This window comes from Lepeophtheirus salmonis, chromosome 5, assembly GCF_016086655.4.
Source record: "Lepeophtheirus salmonis chromosome 5, UVic_Lsal_1.4, whole genome shotgun sequence".
Lineage (NCBI taxonomy): Eukaryota > Metazoa > Arthropoda > Copepoda > Siphonostomatoida > Caligidae > Lepeophtheirus > Lepeophtheirus salmonis.
This window is the reverse complement of record NC_052135.2, coordinates 41,708,176-41,728,358: the sequence shown is the minus strand read 5'-3', so window position 1 is coordinate 41,728,358 and position 20,183 is coordinate 41,708,176. Positions and strand designations below refer to the sequence as shown.

The 20,183-nt window shown below is 29.6% G+C and overlaps 1 non-coding gene across 1 annotated transcript; it reads left to right on the top strand.

The window, feature by feature from the left end:
* Positions 1-492: 492 nt before the first annotated feature.
* TRNAS-AGA (transfer RNA serine (anticodon AGA)) lies at positions 493-574 on the top strand. The gene has a single exon. It is a non-coding gene; the product is annotated as a tRNA-Ser (tRNA).
* Positions 575-20,183: the final 19,609 nt, after the last annotated feature.

Sequence of the window (20,183 nt, the reverse complement as noted above, 5' to 3'; positions counted from 1 at the left end):
GCGCCCCACTCAAGCTTTAACATTGATTTTTCTTTTTGTCAGAAATTTACCTTTCTTATATTCTTTAATTATGCAAAAAAATAGAGTGGGATCTCAATGGGATCCCTTTCAATCAAGCCTATAATATAATGTAGTAAATCCCACTTTTTGTTAAAAAATATGTTATTCTGTGTTATTTTTCTTTTTATATCCCCTCTAACTTTATAATATTCATAATCTTGTCATTTATATAATTCATCAAAATATAATATTTTATTATTGTAAAGTGTATGTAAACTTTATTTAAAAGGACACGAATTAACTAGATTGACTTTGACTCCTTCTATTTGCTCATATTTTTAATTGCAAGTCAAAGGAAACACTGATTTTTATCATGACTTAAAGAATGACACAATGTTTGGTCGAATCGGTTGATTATAAAAAAAAAAAAAAAAAAAATATGTATTTTACAATACGTATATAAATAAAAATTATTCCAGCAATTTCATAATTGCAGTCGTGGCCGAGTGGTTAAGGCGTCTGACTAGAAATCAGATTCCCTCTGGGAGCGTAGGTTCGAATCCTACCGACTGCGGAATATTTTTTCAAAGAAATATGCAATCCTTTTTTTTTTTTTCCAATCAAGATTTTGTATAAATTCAAGAAAACAAATTTGCAAAGCAATAGATTAGAGTAAGTTACATAATTTTATAAATTAAGTTAAGGATCAATTTTTGTATTATCGGTAGAAGAAGAAAACTGTTTTTTATAGTTTGAAAACAATATCAATATTAATTAGTGTGTTCTTTGACTCCATGGAAAATATTTGTATGCAATGTTTATTGATAACTGATATTTCAAAGTATTAAAGAATTAGACAAAACCCTTGAATTATCTTCCTATTCATAGTAAAAACTATTAATCACCCTGTTTAATAGTATATACCAGGCGTAGAAAAAGTAATGATCCCATCTAAAAATACTGTATTAAATAGGTGTTGTTGATTAAATCTTAAAGATCCAATTATTTTTAAGTAGCTTAGATTCTAAGCCTTTGATTTATGTATATGCTGGGCACAAAAAATTATGTATATGTCGCGATGTCGCCGGGAGGACCACCTCGGACATCATGAAGGCCTTAAACATCAGCAAGGCCACAGTATGTTGTGTCAGAAATCGTTTAGCTGATAACCTTAAGGTCAACCCCAAGAGTTTAAGACCCATCAAAGTGAAGCTTAAAGACATCATGGGGGCCTTTAAGGTCAACCCAACCATCAAGATACCAGAGTACAGCAAGACGAAGAAGGTGCATTGGTCTACTATGGGCATGGCCATACAAAAGGCTGGAAGAATGTCGCTTAGAAGAATTGAGCGGCCACTCCTTTCCCAAAGTCAAAAAGAACACTGTCTTCAGCGATGTCAACCCCTCTTGAATGATCTGAGGCACAACAGAAACCGGGTAATTTTTTTCTCTGATTAAAAGACCTTTATTGTTGACCCCGTCTACAAAAAGCAAAATGATCGGGTGGTATGCTTTGGTGAGGGTGACAACAACATCTGGAAAGTCACCAAAAAAAAGACCAAGACCGGCCTCTGTATTGGGGGTCGTGGTATCAACTGGACAAAAAAATGCAACATGAATTAGGTTTCCTGTTGGATACCGCTTACACGCAGCGGACTATTTGATGAAGTGGAAGGAAAATGTGGTTCCATAGATCACCAAAACTATGAATAAGTCTAACAAGGCTAAGTATATACTTTAGCAGGACGAGGCTCCGGCCATACTGCTAATACTGTACAAGGGTGGATGTGTAGAAGCATACCTTCTGGTAGAAGAACCTTGGGCTCCCTCGGAGCCCAGATCTGAATCCACTAGATTAGTCAGTTCGGTGGCAAATTGAGAAAAAAGGCATGCAAAGTCAACCTCCCGAATATTGTTGCCCTGAAGACCTCTGTTAACCAGTAGTAGAGGATCATGAAAAAGGACTACGATGCTAATGTGTGCAAGGAGTTCCGGATGCGGTTGAAGGCTGCTATTGAGACTGATGGTGACCATATTCGAAATTAATATTCATTGTAGTGGTAAAAAATGTTATAAAATCAAATTTTCTATGTACAGATCATCCTGATCAATAAATTGTATTTTAATGACTACTTAGAGGCAGGTCTCAGTACTTTGTCTACACCCAGTACATAAATTTTGTAAGCAGGCTTACACATAAAGTTCGTCAGTGTAGGTTTTAGAGGGGGCCACTTGGTCCAGGTCACGCTTTTGACTCGGGGCTTGTAGAGAACCGACTTTAGATCATTGAGGCTGTAGTGGGCCGCCTTCAAATATATCTACATTTTAATAAAATTCTACCCCAGATTAGGGAGACCATATTTTGATTTACAAACAGTGAAGACACACACGGCCCATCGGAGGAGTCATAATGTTTCGAAAGTTTAAAAATTAAATCTCAATTATTTTCCAAAAATATATTCTTTCGTTATCTCAGATTGTTAGTAGTTGCTAAAATTTTACAACTTTCAATATGATAGAGTTGGTACTACATAAAGGGAGAATAATGAATTCTTTTTGATTCATAAAACCTTTGGACGCGTATAAATATGACTTTGAATTGAATTACTCACCAGTCAGCAGGAGGAGGGAGGTGAGAGGGGAGAACAGTCGGAATTGCATGAAAAGACATTTCCTTCATGCTCATTTAGATGGATCAATTGCGGAGCAATTGGATATAAAGATTCATACTCATTCATCCTTCATGTTCATAGGAATGATTGTTTTTCGCCTTGGATATCCTATCAACAAGCTTTTTGATATTCTGTTCAATTACTCGCCTCTTTGTACTTCAAGATATTATCTCCTTTATTGGAATGATCTTTCATTGTGCAGATACCCCTTCATAGGAAGGTCTGTGATAGTGACTTCATATCTTGTTAATCATTGTCGTTTGAATGTATATAAATTCTTGCAGATATTTAACGGAATCATCATACACTTCTACTGAGGAGTTCCATAAAGCCACAGAATAACTTACTGAAAAACCCAGTGAGGAGCTGAGAAAGTTCTCTTCCTCTATCCACAGCTCCTTCATTTAACTTATTGAAAGTCGTCTCTGCTTCGTCTCCTACTCGAGGAAAACTATTTCATTAATAAGAGTCCTTCAATGTACTTGATGTATTTTATACAAAAATCACTCACCTCAATCACATTTATATCAATTCCATTTATGAATGGGGCTTCATGATATTCATAATAGACAGTATGTCAAAAAATGGATGGTGGTATTAAAAATATCCGTTTCATATTTAAAATAATATATATTTTTTGTCGGAATAAAATGAAATTTGGCTGATACAATCATTAGGTAATATTGCATTTTTCTGATGCAATAATTTTCGCTGATTGCATCATACATCAGTATAAAAGGGCTCAGAAAACACCACAGGTTGTTGGTTGAAATTCAATATCCGAAATGGTGAGAGATCACTCTTTGGAGACCAGGGCTAAGGCTGTTGGCATGATAGAGGGTGGATCAAGCCAGAGAGAAATTGCTCAAAGGTTACAAATTCCTCTCAGGACCACTGAGAATTGTTGTAAGAAAAGGAAGGATGTGCAGACCCTTGCAAATCAGAAGTGTCGAAGAAGGGAAAAAACTATTAGCAAAATGCCCAAACTGGTGATTTCAAAATCTTTGACCAAAAAGAGGCAATCCACAAGGAAACTAGCAGCAAGATTGACTTCAAAGGGCTATCCCGTTTCCAAGTCATCTGCCCACAACTACCTGGGGTACTCATTGAATGCTTTGCTATGCAAACCTCGTCTGCACCACAAACTTTCAGAAAACCAAAGGAAGCCCCGGCTTCAATTCTGTCATGAGCGGAAATACTGGACTGCGTATGACTGAAAATGTATCCTCTTCAGTGATGAAAGTCCATTTGAGCTATTTTATGACCCAAATCCCCAAACAAATCGGTTTTTTGGGCAAGAGGTAAGGGAGATATGGAACCCACTCCAACAGTAAAATTTACTCTGAAAATTCAGGTTTGGGCCGTTATCAGCCACTAGGCAGTGTCAGATCTTCACCTGATTCCACGAAACCAAACTGAGTCGGCCGAGTACTACGTAACAAAAATCCTCAGCAAGTCTCTGATGTCAGCTTTGTCTCGTACTGAAGAAACTGGACCTCCTTTGAAGAACAAAATGTTGTCTGACACATCAAGAACCATTTTCCAGCAGGATGGTGCCCTACTCACAACTCCAAAAAGGCACAAAAGTGGTGTCCAGACAACATGGATTCTTTCTGGGGTAAAGGCACATGACCTGCCAATAGTTCTGATTTGTCTCCCATTGAAAATTTGTGTGCCTTCGTCCAGAGGGAACTCAATGAAAATGAACCAGCAACTTCAGGGGATGAATTAAAAATATAAAAAAAATACTGACAAAAGCTTAGGAAAAAATTCTCTAGATACTTTGAATAATCTGTATGAAAGGATGCCAAAACGGATAAAAAATTTACTATGCTTAATGGTAAGCTTATGTGCAAGTAAATAAAGTTTTTCGCCCAAAAAAGTTCACTTCATGATTTTTTTTTTAAACCACCATTAATTTTTGGAAATACAGTATTATTTATTTTTTCGTTATACTGATATATTTTTTTTAAATCATATAAATATACCTAGTATAATGGTATAGATAATGGTGTATATCCCCTATCCAAAGAAAATTGAAAAATACTCATAAATGATTTCGATGCAGTTGTTCAAAGGTACAAAACAACTAGGTTTTAATTTTGGAATTATTGCATTTTGTACTATCATAATTAGACATTTCAAACTTTTTCTACAAGTACTGAATGTGTACTAACTACAAAATAACTTTATTTGTTGGTTTCCCAAATTCACGTGGAGCTGGGCAAAGCTAATAAGTTCTATAAATATATCTAAAATAAAAGGAAAAGCTTCTTGTCGATAATATGTAAAATTTATTTTATTCTTTAATTTAATTACTATCAAAAATTGACCCTCCTTATTTCATTCATTTGACATAATGGGTATATCCACCCTGCTACAATATAAAGAGGGTCTTCCATCTTATTTTCATACTTTACCCTTGTAATTATAAAAAAAAGAAGAAGAACATTTATATAAGTTTAAGAATATAATTCAGCAGACGACTAGCTCGTAATTGCTGTGTAACTTTGAACAAATGTATCTAAATCATTTATTAGTATTATTCATTTTTTTAGATAGGGATATACAACAATATCTCAATATTATATATTTATGAATATAAAAAAATAATATATAAAAAATATTGGGATATTACATACTAAACATGAACTACTCAAGTGAAAAACAGAGACTTCTAGAAATTATAGTTTCATGTGATTATCTAGCTAATAGAACCAAAGATGATGACTTGAATAAGCAAATTTTGGCTTGAAATTTCGAATATTTTCTAAAGAAAGAGATATATATTTTTTGTAAATATTTGATATTACTCGGAATATCAAATTTTCATCCATCCTTTCATATTGCTTGGAATAGTTTGTAATATACCAATAATAGTTCTATAACTAATTATATTAAGAATTTTGAAATTTTTACTCGCCCAACAACAATCAGATTAACGAAATAGCATATTTTATTGCTCTTACTTAAGATTAGTTCCCATTTTATTCTTAAACAAGTGAAAAACTTTCGTGTTCTTCATCTACCAATGTACCCTTAATTTTATTTTTTATTATCCTTCTAGAGTCATTTCTATAAGTTGAATCGTCTCTTAGGATATTTAAGCCCTTTTTAGAATTTACGAATACAAATTCGTTTGTATTTTGGTAGTTATTCTTATTCAAAAATTTACTCACATCCTTAAAAATAAAAGGAGGAAAAACATACAAAAATTAAAATGCTCAAAAACCTTATTTGATATGAAAAACTATTTATAGATTCATAATAGTTTGTGCAATGCTAACACAAATACAAATTTTTGTTTATTTTGTTTTGTTGACCTATTTGATCAAAGGAGGGTACTATTCATAATTAAATTGTATATGCTACATAAGTCAATATGTTAAAGTACCTCGAAATAAATTACAATATATCCATTATTGTTTGTAAAAACATAGTATCATTTAAACTAGTTCACACTAGTGTTGGAAATAGTGTTATTCGAACTCAAACAAATCTTAACTTCCCTTACTCTGACAGTTTTTTACAAATTACTCAAACTCTTCTTTACTTGAACTCGAATCATGGAAGCTCGAAACATTCAAGTAAGCTAGTCCAATTTTAGAATCACTCAAAAGAACAAATAAAAATTACAATACATAATTATCTGGAAATGATCAAAAAGCTCAATCTCGACACTACTCAAAAATTTGAATATTGTCCTAACACAAATTCTACATTATGCAAAACTCAAAAAATAATATAATCAACCAAACTTGAAAACTTGAAAATATTGTTGAATCGAACATTAGTTTAAATATATGTTTATGATTACACTACATTTTTTAATTTAGAAAAATAAAGTTTGGACTTGATGCCATTTTAGTTGTCTTGTATGGTTCTTGAATAATCTTGAATCTGATTTACTATTTAAAACCTTAAATAACCACTGGTGATCAAAATCAAAGGAGAAAAATTATTCTTATAATGTGTCTTCATGTTTGGAAAAATATTTGTGTAAGTATTAAGAGTTAATTTTTCAATAATTTGCAATAATATTTTATTTTGCAATACATTAATATTCAATTCAACAAAAAAGTTTGTACATTAATGTTAATTTATTCTTGCAAAAAATAACAAGAATAATATTACACAAGTGTATATTAATACATGTACAATTTACTTATATTTCTCGTTATAATTAATTTATTATTGATCATGAATGAAACGGAAAATTTGAGGGAATTTTCCATATTAATAAAAAAAATCAAATACTCAATATACCACGCATCATTAGTAAATAAAATATTGAGACCATTTGTAAGAACAAAAACGACGTATTGATAAACTATGTTTAAATGTTGTACCATGCAAATAATAGCATAACTACTTTATTGATCACAAAAGTTAAAAAACAAGATATTGTAAATCTATGATAAATAAGTTTTTACTGGTTCATTTATTCATAGTTTGTGTTAAAACTATTTAATAAACAGTCGGACAGCTCCGAAGTCGAACACAAAAATTAATCTTCCCTTACTTTCCTGCGGTATTTACCCACCGCTTAGACAAAAATATCCTTGTAATATCTTGTTTTTATAACAATTTTACTCCACATTCTATGTACATTATTAATTTATCATATAATTACGTCATGTATGCATTTTTTTTGGAAATGAGACTTCAGTAGTTTCTAAGTTATTAGCAAATATTAAAATTAAAGAGTGGACAATGCGCTCGCAAAAATTATTATTATGAGCTTAATGTGCGTAGCTTCGATTAACAGTCACTCACATAAAACTAAATATATTTTATGTATATAGACTTCAAAGATAATTCCTAGATCTGATGAAGTAATTGTAATACTATGTGTATACTTATACATAGTCAGTTCAACTACGTTTGATCAAGAAACAAGGAAACATTAAAAATAGTTAATGATCGAAGTTTCAAATAATGTTTTATGCTTTCTTATTAAAGAGAATTCATGTACAATAAAAAAGTTGAAGTTATATTAAATTTATCAAGTCAAGAATTATATAAAGCTTAATCATTTGGGTACACTTAATTTTTATAATGAGCGCTTACACATCCAATAATTTGCTAAGGTAATTGGAATTATATGTCGACAAATTATATATATGTAAATTATGGTTATTCAGGAAAATTAAAAAAAACAAAAAAAACTATTACCATATACATTTCTAAGCAAATGCTCAAAATTGCAGATAGCCAGACTTTTTTGATACGATATTTTTAGTACTTCCGCCTTGTATTGAGATATATAAGGCTTTTTTGCTATCAACTTTGAGCATTCAACGTGAAACTAACTATACGACGCACTGAGCTGTAGCTATACACACTCGTTACTACGTGATTATTTGTTAGATCAAGTAGCCACACCGCTCTAAAATATTAAGAGCACACTAAAAAATGAAATGTCCATAAACAATCAAACTTATTAATATAGAAATAATGTCTTTGTCGCATTAAGAATGACAAATTTGTTTCTTGGTTTTGCCCTTGTTCTATCTAATAGCTATTACATAGGACAGTGGATGTTAACCGTATTACAGGTACTGAGCCCAACAAGCTTCATTAGTGTATTTATCGAATCCCTTCGTGATTGCTAAAAAAAAAATGATTTATTCAGAACATAGATATATATTTTATTAGTCCAAAAAATGAACCATTATGGATCAGTTGCAAACAAAAACTACTGTTTTCAAAGAAAAAAACCAACATAACTCAATGAATATTTGCTTCAAATCAGTATGTCTTTTCCTCATGCCTTTTAGACACAAGCTCAGAAATGCGTGGCTTCAGGTTATCAAGTGAAACTTTCATATTGTTTTCGCACCAAGTTTCCTGGAGCACACATCTCATTAGCAATGTAACCTGATCACCTGGAGCCAGTGATGGAGAAGCAGAGAGAAACGTCACAAATAACACGAATGGGCTGTATTTATTTTGAGTATCTCGTTTTTACTAAGCAACTAAATATTTGTAAGCTAGCACAGAGAAGAAAGATTTTTAACCCTCACAGCGGGTCCATTGTTTTTTCATGTTGGTATTCCCCTATTCTGAGTGATGCAACTCTGTTGCAATACACTCGTACTGAAAGTAGGTCACTTTAGTTAGTGTATCCAGGGAGCTTGCCGAACCCCTGGGGTTCAATCAAACCCAGGTTAAGATACACTGATCTAGGGTAAGGGAAATAATAAAAAAACGAAGTTTCATTTCATTCAATATTATATAGCCAATAATAATTTATAAATAATAAGAACACATTGATCATATTGAAAGATTTAAAAGCCAATTTTTGGCGTTTCTATTCTACATATTAAAATTTTTAAGGTTTGTGTATAAAACGATCATTATTTTGGTACAAATAGTCACATTAATCAATTAGTAATAAATGATATACATACCTATAACATTGCAATGATGGTTAATATATTACCTACATACACTGCACTAGAAAGTTGACCAAAGATATATGTAAATAGATTGTTTGCACAAGAATATTCATGCAATCAATAAGAGTTAAATGTAAAATATGATCTGTCTCATTGCCAATCTTGAAAAAAAGTGTCATAAATGTAAAGATATAGGGTTTATGTAATATTTAGATATAACTTAAATTCATACATTGAATCAAAATACAATATTCAACAGCATGTTTTCTTTTCATATTGAAGCCATCTACCACATATTATAATAACATGTGGCTAAAATTAATACAGATTTGTTAATATTGTATTATTTTATATTTTATTTGTCTATAAGTTAATATATGTATATAAAGATAGACAATTATTGACAGATAAAAATTGAACAAATCGAGAAATCATACATGCGTGTGAATTTTTTTCAAAAAAATATACTTAAATTTAATTAAAAATTATAATACATGCAGCCTGTCAACACGAAAACAATCTGAATTATATTTCTCAAAATTGAGTCTGTACTACATTTATGCGTTCTTTGACAAGTTAGCGTCAATTTTTATTTAAAAATTGTTTTGATCCATTCTTCAAAGTTGCTGCAAATTGTACCTCAATTAACAAACTTTGACCATCATAGTGCAATAATGAGAAGTTGGGTATTAACTATTTGGAAGGGCCATATTGGAGTCAGATACAGCCTCATAAATAAAATGAAGGTTATAAACCCTCTAGCGTTTGAATCCAAACCTATAGTTTACAGAAATATGCCAATGAAATAATGAGCTATTTCTATACATATATGATGTAAAAAAATTAATTTGAGATATATTTTTTTCTTGATTTTTGTTCAAGATTGCTTTTGAGTTAACAGATTAGATATGTAAGATAATCTTGGGCAAAAAAAAATCATGACTAAATGAACATATGATCTAAAAGGCACACCACCTCCTCAATTTTAAATGCATTACTGTAACATTCCATAAAAATTGTTTGTATATATTTGGGTTTCTCATTTCCCAAGAAATTGTCATTTGGCTGTATCCCGGTTGATTTTTTTTACTTTCAAGATCCAAGGAAATAACTAAATCTCGTTAGAAAACAATACTGAAATACTGTGATATTTAAGTATTTCTTAAGAAACTTTATGCTAGTCTTACTCAAATATTATCAATTCTTATTTTCTTCATTATATCATTAACCTTAGTAGTGCGCAGGCTGTTTTTTAAGAGCCCGAAGGTCCCATTTTTTGTAATTACGTTACTCAATCAAACTTACAACAATAAAAATTATATTCAATAACTGTTCAATGTATAAATCTATGCAGTATTTATAAGGAAGTGAAGTTTATATTATGAAAGAATTAAATATAATATTTTTCAGAAATTTCTCGTTGTTACAAAACTCTAAGAAATCCCGGGAAAACGGGATCTTGAGAGATACCCCTTAGTATAGATATACCAGATTTTATCTATCAAAAAAATATAGGACTATTAACATGATAAATCTTTACTACCTTTATCTATTTACTCATGGATTCATTAGACCTTGCTCAAATTCTATGTACAAATATAATATATACACATTTCTATAAATTACAAAATTGTTGCTACGTATATGGCTTCATGAGCCTTGAATGCATTTTACATGCCATAGATATTGAATTGATTATGCTTAAGTACATAATATATATGAACTTAATGTTTTTTAATCGATTCCCAAAAACTATCTCAAAAGCAGAAAATATAAATATGAAAACAATTAAACTTTTTCTTACATCAAGTCTAAAGTATTAATGGAAAAATAGAGTTTTACGTTCAGTACATTCTAGTGGGACAATTAATAAGCCAGTAATACATAAGGGTTTAACTAAAATTGATTAATTGCCGATACAGATCTCAGATGATTAAAAGGCAATAAGGGTTTAATCGACCAATTTATTTTTACTACCTAACCTTGAAAATGGAGCAGTAAAAATGATTATTGCTTAATTTTAAAATATTCCATTGGAAAATTAAAATTAAAAAAATCATTCAAAAGCAAACTTTTTAAAGATATATTCTTTATTTTTCACTATGATATAGTACCCCTGAAATTATATAACAAATACAATTCTCCAAATAAGATCCCTTTTTTTATTTAACATAGTTTTAGGAATTGTAATAACTTTTTTTCTTCAAATGCTGTAAGATATTTTATCAACTGTTGTTATCTTTGATTTTAACTTTTTGATTGTTTCACGTCGAAAAATAGCTCTAAATCGTAATTATACTCTAAACATAGGATTTCTTAAAAATGATGTAACATAGTATAATAAAAAAAAAACAAAAAAACATTCGAGCGTGCCCATCTATAATTTTTCTCGTCAGCATAGATTCAAAAGGTCAACTTTAGGTTATAAGACAAACTTTAAATTTTCTCCTAACAAATATAAAATTATAAATGTAAATGAGAACGTGGTCAATAGTTGTTCCAGATATGTAGGGTTCTATGAAATATTTCCTAAGATACATCTATACATAAACTAGGTATTCTTTTCGAAATTGAAACAAACAAATATTCGATAATACAATATTATTTATTAGTCAGAATTTAAAATTTGGCAAAATTATAAAAAAAATTATAGACACTCAAAATTAGCATTAATTTTTATTGTTTTTTGAAAATATAAAAATGGATATAATTGTGTAGAATCTTGTATTTCATTTTTTTTTCTTTTATGTTTGTATAATTATTATATTTTTTTATCCTTTATCTCACAATAAATAAGTCAAAAACTAGATGTCAAAATATTTTTACATAAAAAGGTTACATACATCAAATTTTTCCAAGGATTAAGCAATTAAAAGACTTTTGATGTCATGTGTTTTTTTGAAAAAAATAATGTTGATTGTTGTTTATGCAAATAAATAATTTATGTGATAATCGGCAATTTTAAACGCTTACCGATAGTTCTAAAACTTTAGATGTATAATCCGTTTATTTAACTGTTTCGTAGATATATTGGACAGACTCTAACGTTGATAGTCATTTATTGATGAAAGAAAACCTTTAATTAAAAATGCCAAACTGTTGCACCTTCATCATAGAGATTACTTGTAATTCAACGCCATAAATTACCGTAGATGAGCTATTGTTTGTATTAATTAAATACTTAAAGATACAGAAAGAATTTAAAAGGGTGTGGAAAAAGTTTGTGAAGTTGAATAGACACATTCATTAAAAATACCTATGCATTTCTATTGGATACACTTTGACTAATATTTTTTAATAAAGAAACAACATACAAAATATATATGTACCACGTTTATTGAACTTTTAAGATATTTTTCTTATGAAGCTTCATATCATTTTTTGCAGTGTATATTAGTGTTGTTTGGTATACCAGCAATATCGTAGTACCAGAGTACTACCTGAATTTAAGACGGTACTATATTAATTCAATATTGGAATCGTAATAAATTTTAGATCTGATGAAAATGTAATTCTCCAAAAAATGTCATCAAATTATGAGCTTAACCCTCCCCACAAACACACAGTCCAAGCCATAAAATCATTACAGAAAACGTACTTAATAAACAAACTAAATTCTTTATCTTATGATTATTTTTTCCAACACAAGGTGCCACTTTTAATGAGGTTATAAATGACGTCACAGTCTAATTTTCCTCAATATTATTGGAACTTGTTTTTTTAATCTCCGAACTCAACTTTTACATCCAGTTAAGAGGGTGATTTCTTGGAGGTTGCATAGTTTTTTTTTGTTTTGAATCATTTTCAAGTATACTTGATTCCACTAGCGTAAAAAATGCAACTATATTAGGATAAACATTGATTACATAGTCTCCATTTTGCCACTTAGTTAATAGCTTTGCCCCTCTCTTAAAAAAAAATTATGAAGACACACCTGTAAGTGCAAATGAATACTTTGCAATGACTCGTTTTTTGGAATAAACAAAAATACTATATATATCGTATCAGTTGTTTGTGTCAGTGGACTCTTTTTGACTTAAGCAGATGATTTTCTGAATTTAAGAACTAGAAAGGCTATTAATAGATTCCAAAGATAACTTAGGATGCAAGTTTTTGTCCATTTTTCTATTTCATATTTAAAGTTGAGGTGACAAAAAGTTGTCTTTTGTTACTTTTTTGAAAAATATTTTCAGTCGAAAAAGTAACCTTAGGTACTATTTTCATAAAGGAACCGGTACAAAATATATTAGCGATGCAAAAGCAATAATACAATTATCTTGTCATGCAATGCCTTTAGAATGGCTCAATAAAATAACTAATATGTACTTATAACTTTTGTATTAGCTTAATAATAGTAGACAATATTTTTTAGATAAAAGCTTTTGAAGTATTTTTGTGATAAATGATTGATTTGGAAGAAAAAGTTATATCGCACAAAATGTATTGTATTCACATTATTTGCGCAAGAAAAAAAAAGTCTTGCAAAAAGATTGAATATTTCCTGGACTACATATAAATAATATTATTCATGGGTTTTATTAGTGACAAAAATATTGTATGCCAAATGTTTTAGTTTAAATTTATCCCCCTCAATTATAGCCTACCACCCCATTTGTATTCCTTTGAAACATATAACATTGAAAAACAAATTTTCATAAACGATTGCTAAAAATCAATAAACATCAAGATACATAAAACTTAGGCGAGAGTGAGGATACATGATACAAAAAATCATTTATTTTTTAAAACTGTCATAAGTTTCACAATTAAAAAGATAATACAATGCCCGGGAAACATGACAAAGTTAATTACGTAAGAAAAATAATTCAAAAACTTTTTTGATGTAGTGTAAATTTAATAACCATTTATTGGTGTTTTCAAAACTAACCAAAAGTAGGATACTTGATACACCAGAAGGAGACATGATATAGGTTAGGAGGAGACATGGTACAGGATAGATTTAGACTTGTTACAAGAGGAAGAGACATGTAAAAACTGTATTCAAGTATTTATTTTACTTTTTAATACAGTTTGTCAGCATAAAGCAAATACTTATAATTACATATACCTACAAGGTAAACAAATAAAACATTTACAGAAATAAAGCATAGTTGATAATAAAATTTAAAAAATAAGTCTTTGCACTATTTACTTTAATTGAAGTAATTTTTTATAATAGAAATATATTTCAAAAGACAGTAACCTAAAATGTTTACTTATTGTGTTAAAAATTTCAATGTCGAAATTCTTTATAACTTCAACCGTTATGCAATCAGGGGTTATGTTGATTTGATAAACAAAGGAACATATTCAATTGTATAAGAACAGGATGGTTAGATAACTTTACATTTTAAAGTTAGTAGCAGTGTAACATATCTTCTCCAAAACAAGTATACTCACTCTCCCCTAAATATAGTTTGTAATCATTTTCTAAAATACATACAACAAAAAAATATAAAAACCACACCCACCATTAAAAATTAAATTTAAAGAACATTAATAATATATCCCAACAGACAATTCTTCCATCATTCTTTAAATTCCATATCTACTATCTATTGCAACCTTTAGCTCATGATAATATCAAACCGACGAGAAATGAAATTCTTAAACTAAATAATATATATTTAAGTCAAAGAGATACTCAATTCCCGTACTATGTCTAGACATATTGCATATAACTTTGACTTCTTGTCGCTTTCAATAAATTTAGTTTAATATATATATATATAAAGGTACATAAAAATCTAGCCTTAATAAAAAAACTTAAAAAGGGGAAAAACTTCATTGGATGCAATGGATATATTCGTCTATGAACAAATAAGTGAATTTAACTCTTCCATAAATTCATGCAAATACCTTTATAAGTATCTATATAAGGTACATAATTACTGAATACCTATCAGATTAAATCTAAAATTTATCAATAAATTAGCAGCCTGTTATTTCTCTGTAGGTATTTATCTACCCCAAAACTGATATTTCTATGTCGGTCCGTATAAAGGATCAAGGATAGGGGTTTAATCCAGCTAATTTGAGTCCTGTGGCCATGACGGCCCTTAAAAAAATGTTAAATTGATCTCTCGTGATTTCATTGAGAGTATTTTTTATTTTAATTATTCTGTTTTATATAATGAAGGTGAGATAAAATTTACCTTTATTCCGGGAGCTTACCACGTAAGATTTTACCACATAAAATTTGACCATTGAAATGACTACAGTCGAGGGAGCATTTTTTTTGTCTGCCTGACCCCCCCCGTCGCGGGGTATGGCCTCCAGACTAAATATAATCCTTCAGTCATTTAATCCCATCAGGTAGATTGACAAAAATTGCACCAATGTACTATGTCAGTACATCATCAAAAACAAAAACTGACAAAAAATTTCAGTCCAAAGAGTGAGGTCAACAACCCCCCCCAAAAAAAAAAAAGTCCAGCAAATTGATCTTTGAACTCTATTACATAAACTAACATTACAAGAGTAATGATAAGAAATAATGTATAATGTTACTTAAATGGTATCAAAAGGTTCCAGTTAAATACTTGTTTATTATGATACACATATAAAAAGTGATTATCTGACAACTGAGGCTGCAATATGAGTTGAAGTACTAGTTACTAATTACAGGAGTCTCCAAAACATAGTGTACAAACAGTATGCTAGTCTGATCAATTCTATCTTTGAAAATTTACTTTAGCTTAAAAAGTTTTGCATAAATTAAATGGACAGTTATATTCTACTACTCCGGTAAATTTGTTTTTGTACACATTGTAAAAAATGATAAAAATGTGCAGTACCTTCATGTGTCCTAGTGAAAAAAAAAAGACATCTTATTCAAGTGGTATTAAATGATAGACTCCTTACTCCTTAATAGTGCAGAAAAAAACATGGCAATTCGATTAATTTCATTCATTCAAATTTAGAGCGCTATCCATAAATATTGCATTTAAATTGACTGTAATATTCTATGACTCTGGTAAATGAATAATGGCGGATTCGTTTTTGTAAATATGATACACTAATAGATGAAAAAGTACAATATCTTTGTTTCTTAAACAAGAAATGGTTTTATTACTACAGTTCAGGGTATTAAATTGGGATGTGTCTTTGCAGATACCATTTTTTACTACTTTTCATCTCCTTGTCACAGTTTTCACTTTTATCACTACTATCGTCATCTTGGCTGTTTTTTTATTATTTTGTATAATCTTATTATTAAAATGAGAGGTTGAATTATCTTCTATGTGTTGAGAAGAGAAGTAGCCTTATGTACCATATGGGGTAAAATCTTACTCGTCAGAAATAGACAAAAAACACTATCATAAATAGGGCTTCACCCACGTATGGTTAACTTCAGTGGCCCATTTAAAGGGTCAACCCCGTCTGAAGGACCGACTTTTGTTTAATTATATAGCTTAGTTTAAGAATATTGTTTGTCAGGCAAACAAAGAGAACGCAGTCCTCTGCTGGAAACTGCAAACTATTGACTGTTCATTTGGTGAAAAAATTATGAAGAGAGCTGCTGGTAAGTGACTGTACACATATCTAATGTATGCCCATCTTTTCATTCTTTCCTGCAGAATCACACACAACCAAATACATATATCCATACATATTATCACACTCTTACTCAGAGATATATTATTTAGTGATATTTGTTGATTTTTTCCCCTTTATTACAAGCTAAATAACTAGGCCTTAAAGTATATTAAAGCTATATTGAAAACATAAAATCATATTTTGAATGTAAAGATCAAAACTAATGGCACCAACACATCTCATTTTTTCGTAGGAATGGAATTTCGGTTCATGTATCGTCTTTTTGTGGTTCTATTGGTTGAAGCGAGAAAAGTGTGCTGGTATAATGTCTAATCATTAGAGTAGATCTGGTGTTTGTTCGGTCCCCATGACAAAACCTCAACATGATGCACTCCCTCTGTGCCACGAAGGGTGCCATATCTTATGTACCCCTCGAAAAGAAGAATAAATAATCCTTATTTTCTCTTTACTCCATTCTTAAAATGCATTCCATAAAGTAATATTTCTACCTATTAGTATATTTATTTATAAATACAGTAATTTTAGGATGCTTGATCTTATATAATTATAGCTGTGTCGACAAGTAACGTTCGTAACACTCGGAAGGAATAAAAGAAATAAGACCAGGATGGTAATAGTTGCTAAAATTTCATCTTTATAAAAGTTATCTTTGCTTGGAAAGTTTGGTTGACATTGCTTTCAATATGCATGTTTTATGACAACTTTCTTAAAAAACGTTATGAACTTTACATGATTTGTCCCATACACAGGGATCATAACAGCACGCTCCACCAGCCAATCGAAAGAGGCAAAGTACATAACTGATTTACATATTGAAACAACAGCCCTTCCTGATAAAAAGTAAGGTTAGAAGACATCGGTAGGAGATTTTTTTGCCATACTGGTCATGAAGAAAGTCATACAATTTTGTTCACTGAAAAATAAATGTTTACAGTATTGCGTCTCATCATTGTAGTTAGAAAAACATGTATTTCCATAATATTGTGATCAGATGTATTTTGTACTTCAAAATATAGACATTGATGATACATTTTAAGTATGTTTTGTTATTAATATGGCAACTTTATTTTTTCATGGAGATGTTGACATTTGCATGGTATTGCCCTTATGTTTGCATATTATTTATTTACTACAACAATGGAAACAAAAAAGTAGAAGAATGAAGAATAGGACATGTTATAGTCCCTATAAAAAATGTCTTGTTAGATATTAGTTGACTCACTAAAAAAATACTCTATTCCTTACAAACAACATAATTTAGTTGTATTTTATAATGTTAAAATATTAGTTATTATATTGGGGTAGCTATAAGCCATAAGGAAGTACTCGTTTAACAATTTTGAAGGGAAGTAACAGAGGGTTAAACGGAATTGACACAAATGAATTTTATTCGAATATACATTACACAAATATGGATAAGAATCAATTGAATGTCCTCACATCTATCTTTATTCTTGCAATATGATTTATGAATGCCATATCTACCTATATATTAACGATTTTCTTTGTCAAGGTCATATATAACAAGCAAAATACATGCATTAATAATATTTCTATGCATATAATTTAACTTTAAACATACTTACATACATTTATTTTTGTAAATAAATTAGTTGGAATAAGGAAGTTTCATTAGATGCGATTATAAGTAATGGGCAAATAAAATGCACTTTACTGTTGTTATTTCCGATTAAGATTTTACGTGATACTTTAAGAGTAGGATAAATGATCTTTATCTAAACTTTTATGAAAGTGTATTTAAGGATAATAGAAATTGTATTCACCAGAGGTAAAAAAAATGTATGTTGAATATTATTAGTTACTAGAACATTTACTTTAGAAAATTATAGAATCTTGATGAATGTTCATATAAAAAAACAATTATGACATTCCACACTTTCAATAAAAAAAAAAAAAAAAAACACAACCTAAAGTTCTTTCGTAGCAATTAATCTTATTACTTACGTTCATTTTAAGTTATAAGCCTTAATACAATTATTTCAAAACACCTACTAATTGTATAGTAAGATCCATCGAATTCATATGGACCTAGATTGTAGGCATGCATTTCTAGATATCAATGTTGGCCTTGATATTAATATTTTGGTCTCAACCTTACAATGTATTGGCCTTGTTTGTAACAATAAAAAGTAACTACACGAATCAAAATTGTATTTTTCAAAAAATATATCAATATCTGTCTTGGCCACTCAAAATCTAAGTTTAGTTTAAGTGATATTGGATACAACGCTTCAAACAAAAATAATATTTTCTGGTTATATGAATACTAGTTTTTATTTTCACTTTGGAAATCTTAGACCAGTCTGATATCGTTATAATTTTTATTGAATTGAATTAACTATGTACAAGTTTGGCCTGGACCGTTTTAGAACTGGTTACCGCAAAACAATGAAATTTCATAAAATATAAAATTGCTTTATTTATTAAATAGAAAGAAAATTTGTTATGATCAGTCAATAAAAATCAATAAGAACGATTTGGAATAAAAGATAGAAGTTTAATTTTGTCTCGTCACTAATTAGTAAAACTACGTAAAATATCTGATATTTTATTCAGTTATACAAATATCGTAAAATTTAAGAACCGTACATATAATAGTAATAGAGAGAGAAAAAGAAAAAAATCGTACACATCAATTCAATGTATTAAAATGTTGTAAAAAACTTAAAAATAGTTAATTACAAAAAAAGAAAAAAAAAAAATTAAACACACAATGGTGATAAAGATAGGTGATCTGATAGGTCCAAATTTGGTGCATAATACTTTTGTGCATAAGTTTTCGATTAGATTGGTTGTATGCCAATAAAGGACTAATCCACTTTAAAAAAAAATAAAAATAAATCAACTACAATAGATGAGATGCGTCAGCCCCAATGAAGAACTGCCGAAAATCTTCATCATGCTGGTTAATCACTCCCTCAAATATTCTGGATTAATGAAAAGTAAACATAGTATTCTACAAAGAAATATAGAATAAAGATATGAAATTTGACTTATACAAACAATGAAATAGTAATCAATGTCATTTGAATACGTGGTTCAGTATAATTCAAAATATGGTTAGAAGATTTATTTACAACACACCAATAAATATAATAATGATTAATGATTATTTGTTTTAGAATAAAGTTTTTATGTGCAATTATATTAAGGACGATACATTTTATAACCCTTTTCAATTCTATAAAATGCTTATAACAGCCTTTCGTTTCATTATTACTGAGTAAATATATATTTATGATTAGTTATTTCAAAGCTGAAGACGGAGACATATTTGTTTGTATAGTTCTGCCATTTAATTACTTCATAAAAAAAAGTAAAGAGTCATATTGAAATCCAAAATTTACTGAATTAGATATAATTTTATATTATAAAGAGAGAGAGTGGATCAAGTTGAATCATTTTTTTTTTTTCCAATATACGATTCAGCTTATAGAAGAAATTTGATATTTTAGGTTTTTGTTACAAAGTAAAAAACAATATCTTACTCTATGCACCAAATTCATAGCATAGTAAACGGTAGTTTATC